Source organism: Vulpes vulpes, chromosome 13 (assembly GCF_048418805.1).
Source record: "Vulpes vulpes isolate BD-2025 chromosome 13, VulVul3, whole genome shotgun sequence".
In the NCBI taxonomy this organism is placed as follows: Eukaryota; Metazoa; Chordata; class Mammalia; order Carnivora; family Canidae; genus Vulpes; species Vulpes vulpes.
This window is the reverse complement of record NC_132792.1, coordinates 88,580,011-88,588,338: the sequence shown is the minus strand read 5'-3', so window position 1 is coordinate 88,588,338 and position 8,328 is coordinate 88,580,011.

Sequence of the window (8,328 nt, the reverse complement as noted above, 5' to 3'; positions counted from 1 at the left end):
CCTCTCTCTCTCTCTGTGTCTATCATGAATAAATAAATAAAATCTTTAAAAAAATATCAAAAGCATGAGCAACAAAAGGAAAAGTAGATAAATGGAACTTCATCAAAAATAAAAACTTCTGTGTATCAAATAATGCTATGAACATAGAGAAAAGGCAACCAACAGAATGGTAGAAAAGATTTACAAATCACATATCTAATAAGGGGTTAATACCCAGACTGTATAAAGAATGGATATAACTCAACAACAACAAACAAACAACCAGATTGATAAATGGGGAAAGGACCTGCATTTTCCAAATGCATACAAATGGCCAATAAGCTCATGAAAAGATGTTTAACCATCACTTATCTTTAGGGAAACACGAATCACTACAATCAGATACCACTTTACACCCATTATGATGATCATTATTTAAGACAACAACAAACAGAAAATACCAAGCATGGTTGAGGATATGGAAAAACTGGAACTCTTGTGCACTATTGGTAGGAATGTAAAATGTTATATTTGCTATGGCAAACAGTATGGTGGTTCCTCAAAAAATTAAAAACAAATTATCATATGACCCAACACTTCCACTTTTGGTTATATACTCAAAAGAACTGAAAGCAGGCTCTCAAAGAGATATTTGTATAACCATGTTCATAACAGCATTATTCACAGTAGCCAAAATTTGAAAGTAACCCGATTCTACAACAATAGATCAGATAAACAAATATATGGTACAATGGAATATTATTTGGTCATGAAAGAGAAGAAAAATTTTAAAAAGATTTTATTTATTTATTCATGAGAGACATAGAGAGAGAAAGGCAGAGACACAGGCAGGGGGAGAAGCAGGCTCACTAGGGGAACCTGATGTGGAACTTGATTCCAGGACTTTAAGATAATGACCTGAGCCAAAGGCAGATGCTCAATCACTGAGCCACACAAGTGCCCCAAGGGAAGCAAATTTTAACATATGCTACAACATGGATGAAACTTAAGGACATTATGCTAAGTGTAAGAAGCCAGTGACAAAAGGACAAGTACTATCTGATTCCACTTATATAAGCTACATAAAGTAGCCAAATTTCTAGAGGAGAAAAGATAATGATGGTTGCCCAGGGGGTGGAGGGCAAGGAGAGAATGAGGAATTATTCCTTAATGGGGAGTGTTTCTGTTTAGGACTATGTAAAAGCTCATGTTTATTTTACCACAATACAAAAAAATTGCAGGTAACCTTATAAGTACAGTTTAGGACATAATCATTTAAAGACCAGGAGTTGTATACTCTCTCTGATGAAGTAACACAAAAAGTTCTCTTTAAGTAGGACATGTATCACATTTACATTAGATGCAGAGGTTTTATATAATCTAAACATTCTGATTTTTAAATTGCAACCTAGAGCAATAAAAACAGAAAGTTAAATATTATAGACTTATTGTTTGATTCTCATACTTATGTTATGGAAGCATTAGAAGCATGTATGCAAAATATCCAGAATTAAACATATTTTGAAAATAATCAGTAGCTAAAAGAAAATGCAGCAACAGGAAGAAGTAGATTGATTTCCAGAGAGAATTCTCAGAAACGTTTCGAAGCTTCAGATTGTATTGAACTCTTTCTGGGAATGTTGCCTTCAAAAGTTTAACCAGGGCCACTGAGGATATGTATTCAGGGACAGGAAAAAAAGAAAATTGATCCATAAGACTTTTTTTTTAACGTAATATAGAATTCCTTCATAGCAATATTCACAATTTGTCATTACTATTTTTATATGTGCTGTTTACCTCTTATTCTCTGTCATACCAGAATATAAGCTCCATGAAGGTAAAGATCTTATCTACCTAAATCACCATTCACCACTATGTATATAATAAAATATGGCATATAGTAAATATTTGTATATACTTGCTTAAAAAATGAATGATTGACTTTTATCTCTAGTAGTACATAACAAAGTACCTTATATATAGTACATAATAAAAGTTGTTGATCTGATTATCTATGCAAAAAAACCTGATGTCACTTGAGTTAGAAGTTTATGATGGCACAATAAAAACTCACTGGGACCTCAAGGAATAGGTATTGTATTTTACTTAGGATACCGCTGATTATGAGATGAATAATTAGGAAAGTTTATTTATTTTTTTAAATGATTGTATTTATTTATTCATGAGAGACACGGAGGGAGAGAGAGACAGAGACAGAGACACAGGCAGAGGGAGAAGCGGTCTCCATGCAGAAAGCCCAACGTGGGACTCTATCCCGGGTCTCCAGGATCACACCCTGGGCCACAGGCAGGCGCTAAACCACTGAGCCACCCAGGGATCCTATTAGGAAAGTTTAAGACAGAAAACATTTTGCTGATTAAGCTGTGACCCACCAATGCATATCTTGATTAAGAGATTTTAAGACTGTGAAAAATGTGCTTCTCAGAATTTAAAAAAATATATAACAGAGTTTTCCCTAAAATCTATTTTATTGTCTTTTTTATGGTAATCTTGAACTGAAAAGAGTCCTAATAGTCATTACTCTATATGTTTGTATAGTACTAAGGCAAATGTTTATAGAACGATGTTATGGTGAAGCAACATTTGAGCTGAAGAAGACCATCAGATTCCAAGCACACATTCTTATGAGAAGGAAGAAGGAAGCAGCAGCAGGAGAATACGAAGGGAGAACAGTAGTAATGTTGATTAGATTTGACCTTCTAAACATCACCTTGTATGCAAAGACATATGGGTCCCTAAGAGGACACAGACACAGCTAAGGGGCCGCTGCAGACTTCCTAGTGAGCAATACCAGTAACTTGGACTAGGATGGTGGAGGTGGGATGGGAAGAAGTACACAGTCAGGAGCTGTTATAGAGGCAACATGGACAGAATTTGGCGATGCATTAAATTATTTTCCAACCAGGGTAAGCCTGAGTGGTTCAGCAGTTTAGCGCCGCCTTCAGCCCAGGGTGTGATCCTGGAGACCAGGGATTGAGTCCCACGTCAGGCTCCCTGCATGGAGCCTGCTTTTCCCTCTGCCTGTGTCTCTGCCTCTCTCTCTCTCTCTCTCTCTCTCTCTCTGTGTGTGTGTCTCATGAATAAGTAAATAAAATTAAAAAAATTATTTTCCAACCATCTTTTAATTATTTGGCAAAGACTTGTAGTGATGTACACCCCTGATTCTACATTTAAATAATAGCACAAATTAGGAAACATTCCATTGTTTTTTAAAACATACATTTGACTTAAAGTTTATTTTAGTTAGCAGAAATAATAAGGTTCCCATATTTCTGAGGATATTTTACACTTTAACTAATTCATTTTTTAAATAACAGACTTCTTAGCGCCAGGGGTTCCAGCGTCAGATTGGCATAGAATGATAAAGGTATCCTGTTTCCAGAAGGGCCTGGTGTTAGGGGGCATGGAGGAGTTAGGGGAGCACACTTGCACTCCTAAACCTGTCACTCATGTCGGACATGCTGTGGAGATCAGGGCCAAGTCTGGAGAAACTTCTGAATGGATCCATGTGACAAATTCTCACTGTATTGTAAATTATCAGTCCACCTTTCTGATACTCTCCAAAGAACTAACATAAAAAAATAACATAAAACTTCACAATAGAGGTTTTAATTAAAACTAGAGGTTCTTTGAACTATTATAAAAGGCAGAGTTAACAGAGGCAGGTGCCTTGAAGGTTTTACCTCCATCACCAGCTGTCCATGCCTTTGTTCCTTTCTCTTGCATCACACACTCTCCTATTGTGTATTGACCTAGATTATAAATGGATATAAAGATAAAGATAAGAATAAAGTGAATAAAATTACGTGTGGGTGTGTGTGTGTAATTTAAGAGCAAGATATTCAAGAAGAAAAATAATTACTAGCATAGTTCCTATTGCTATAAAATGATGCAGCAAATTAAAAACAAGGGCAACTTTATACTTTATGATATTCATGTGCATGCATAACACATACATGGGAAGTAGGAAATGCTAGAGGCCATGCATTCCACTCCATTGCTGTTGCCAATAACTTCAGTGACATCTGATGGAGTGTGGTGAACTTTCAAAGAGACACTGACCCCAGATCTGTAACTGGGGGGTTCTAGTGGTGGGACAGAGGGAAAGCTTGTATTGGATCCTCCAACCCTTGCCAGAAGCTCATTCCACAGGAGACTCTTCTAGAGATCTATATCACTGGGATAGTCTACAATTGGATTTTTTACTTTCTTTTTCCCCAATTATACTCTAAGATTTAGGAATGCGGTTTCCACCTCATTTCACTTTCTTTTCTCTTGCTGAGCTTGTATTCTTTATTTAAAAAGAAAGGCTTTAAAAATATTTGAAGTAGACTGTACTTGGGCTATAGAAAGGTATTTTTATTATTTTTAATTAGTTTACTTATTTTTTATTTTTATTTTAATTTTTTAAAATAAATTCTGCCTTTATTTTATTCAGTTATTTTTAGATTTTATTTATTTATTAGACACAGAGAGACAGAGAGAGAGGCAGAGACACAGGCAGAGGGAGAAGCAGGCTCCATACAGGGAGCCTGACTTGGGACTTGATCCCGGGTCTGCAGGATAGTGCCCTGGGCTGAAGGCGGCGCTAAACCGCTGAGCCACCCGGGCTGCTCCAGAAAGGTATTTTTAAAAGGGAAGTCACGACGTTTCATTGCATCTGAATCTTTGGGGTAAATCCCCAACAGTGCAATTGCTGGGTCATAGGGCAGGTCTATTTTTAACTCTTTGAGGAACCTCCACACAGTTTTCCAGAGTGGCTGCACCAGTTCACATTCCCACCAACAGTGTAAGAGGGTTCCCTTTCCTCCTCATCCTTTGCTTCAACGTGGATGGAACTGGAGGGTATTATGCTGAGTGAAATAAGTCAATCGGAGAAGGACAAACAGTGTATGTTCTCATTCATTTGGGGAATATAAATAATAGTGAAAGGGAATATAAAGGAAGGGAAAAGAAATGTTGGGAAATATCAGGAAGGGAGACAGAACATAAAGACTCCTAACCCTGGGAAACGAACTAGAGGTGGTGGAAGGGGAGGAGGGCGGGTGTTGGAGGGGAATGGGTGACGGGCACTGAGGTGGACACTTGACGGGATGAGCCCTGGGTGTTTTTCTGTATGTTGGTAAATTGAAAACCAATAAAAATTAATTAAAAAAAATAAATAAGGGAAGTCACCTCTCTGTTCTATAAACATGTTACAGATTAAATCGTATCCTCAAAAAAGATATGTTTACAGATGTAATTAGTTAAGATGGGGTGATACCAGACTAGGGGGGCAGGTGTCCTTATAAGAAGAGAAGAGGCGGGATCCCTGGGTGGCGCAGCGGTTTAGCACCTGCCTTTGGCCCAGGGCGCGATCCTGGAGACCCGGGATCGCATCCCACGTCGGTCTCCCGGTGCATGGAGCCTGCTTCTCCCTCTGCCTATGTCTCTGCCTCTCTCTCTCTCTCTCTCTCTCTCTCTGTGACTATCATAAATAAATAAATAAAAATTTAAAAAAAAAAGAGAGAAGAGGTGGTGACCCACGGATACACAGAGGAAGGATGCCACCTGAGGCAGACACTAGCCACGGAATGCCAGGGGCTGCAGGCGAACTGTCAGCAACTGGAAGAGACAATGACAGATTCCCTGTTCTAAGTTTCAGAAAGAGCATGGTCCTGCCAACACCTCAATGCCAGACTTCTGGACTCCAGACCTGTGAAGCAATACGTTTCTGTTGTTTTGAGCAGCCCAGTTTGTGGTACTTATTAAGACAGCCCTAGGAAACTCACAAACCATCCATCCGTCTATCCATCTATCTCTCCACCCATCCATCCATTCATCGACCTATTCATCCAATTGTCTTTTTTTTTTTTTTTTTTTTAGTGCTCTCTGTGTACCAGGCATCATACACAGTAATTCTGAGGCAGCAAAGGTGAGAAAGAAACCGTCTCTGCTTCTAAGACCTTTTCATCTCAGGAGACAAGGTACCCGAGGATGCAGAGAAGAGGGACTTACCCTTCCTGGCATGTGCAGATGGTGGTGGGTGTTGGTTATGGAAGCCTTAGCAGAGAAAAAAATGTAAAGAGGGAGTAGATGACTCTGGGGAAAAAAATACATAGAGACATAAGAATATCTAGTACATTGTGGAAAGGGAATTTACAGATCTCTCTATCTAACCTGTTAACTCTAAATACTGAAGCTGACGCCCTTACAGGTTGTGACTACCCTAGCATCACACAACCACAGGCCAAGCGATGGTGAGTAGGGCTGTGAAGAGAACCTGCCACGGACCACACAATAGAGCAAGTGCTTTGGCCGCACTCATTCCCATCATCCTCACCTAAGCCCCCCTTTACAAATAAGGAATCTTAGCGTGCAGAGAGGTGATGGGATTTGCCCAAGTAAAATGATGTCTATTAAATGGCAGAGCTCAGATCAGAGCTGGCTTCAAAGCCTCAGGCCCTGCCTGTGCAACCTTGTTTTAGGAATTTCAGATCTCATTTTCTTTCCCCTTTCCCACATTGCCTTACAACAATTTATACAATGTCAAATTAAATCCAGACAGTTCCCTGTAATGTAAATTAAAACTCCTAGAAAGATATTAGAATTAATTGTGCCTTTAAGCCTCACATTCTTTTAGCCTCAACAAAATGTACTATTCATAAATCATGTGAATGATACAGAATATTCATGCATTTGTGTAAATATTGAAATTAAATTACCATCTCTATTGTGATTGCAATCATCGCAGATATGGCTAAGATTTATTTCTCTTTCACATTTTGGAGGAAGAAAAATCTAATGAAAATTATTGTTACATATCGATGTGCAGTGGTTGTGATACCAACATGATTTACTCCCACGAATATTTCCTAACAAATTTGGTTCAAATGCATATTGATGATCTTAGAGTTTGTACATAAAAATACAATTTATATAGATTGAGAGGAACTTTGAATTATTCAACAAATATTGTCATCCTAGGAGAAGGGGGGATATCTTTGAAACTTGAAGAAGCAAGCTGAGGATTCCTTTACATAGGAATAGTGAACTTAAGGTCACACTGTCCCAGGAGGTGAAGGGAGTGAAGACTACAATTACACTGGTGTCATGGTCTCCCAGGACTTATGATGCTGTGGGCCACCAGTAGCTTTGCGCAGCAGGAACAGGGCTGAGATGCTAATGAAACGCTTGGGGGGAAACAAATGGGAAGGAGCTGTGGAGAAACTTGGTGCTTAAATGTCTTGCTAAACCCTAGTAAATCTACCTTGTGCATCTTCTGTTGGTGGCTTAGTACTTGAGACCCTCTCAAGTCTGGTAACTGAGTCCATCTTTACATCTACCAGGCATGGGGCACTTCAAAGATATCTGCTCCACTGGACTCTAGAGCCAAGGGTAGAAAACCTCAAAAAAAGAAAATGGTTTTTTCCTGGCCTTGAGACCTACCTTTCTAGACTTCCTTTCCAGAAGACTAACCTCTTTCATGTATCTCTGATCTAGGAAATGACTGTACCTTCTAGGGTGGATTAGGACTTCCCTACGGAGTGAGGGAGTATTCCTAAGCAGGGGCATTTTTTATATTCTATAGGGACATGATGCAAAAATCCCACAGTTAACATAAAAGAGTCACATATCCACGTATGCCTGTGGTGGGGAGAGCTTCCCCTGCAAGGAGGGTCCAATTTCCTCACAACTTTCATTTGCTCAACAGGGTCGGAACTGGAGGAAGTCAACATGGCTCTCCTTAGGCATCATTTAACAGTTTCAGGTCAGGGCACCCCTGGTGGTGCAGTGGTTTAGTGTTGCCTGAGGCCCGCCCGGCATGTGATCCTGGAGACGCAGGATCGAGTCCCGTGTTGGGCTCCCTGCATGGAGCCTGCTTCTCCCTCTGCCTGTGTCTCTGCCTCTCCCTCTTTCTCTCTCTGTGTCTCTGTGAATAAATAAATAAACTCTTAAAAAAAAGTTTCAGGTCAAAGAATTTGTCCCTATATTTGTATTTCATCACTGATCTCTCATGGAAAATGTCAATAGTTGGTATGTTATTTGGCTACAAAATATATAACTGATTTTCATTCCTGGCTTATGGAAATCAGCCTCTTTAACTTATGGCTGTACCATATAAGAAGCCAATTCTCTGATTTGGGCTAAAAATGATTTTCCTATTCTATCATTGCTCTTGTGACTTTGTTTATGGTATCTTTTCTCAACAAAGGCTTTATATATTCTGCAGTCTTTTTAAATTTTATTTATTTATTTTAAAGATTTTATTTATTTATTCCTGAGAGACACAGAGAGAGAGAGAGGCAGAGACACAGGCAGAGGGAGAAGCAAGCTCCACGCAGGGAG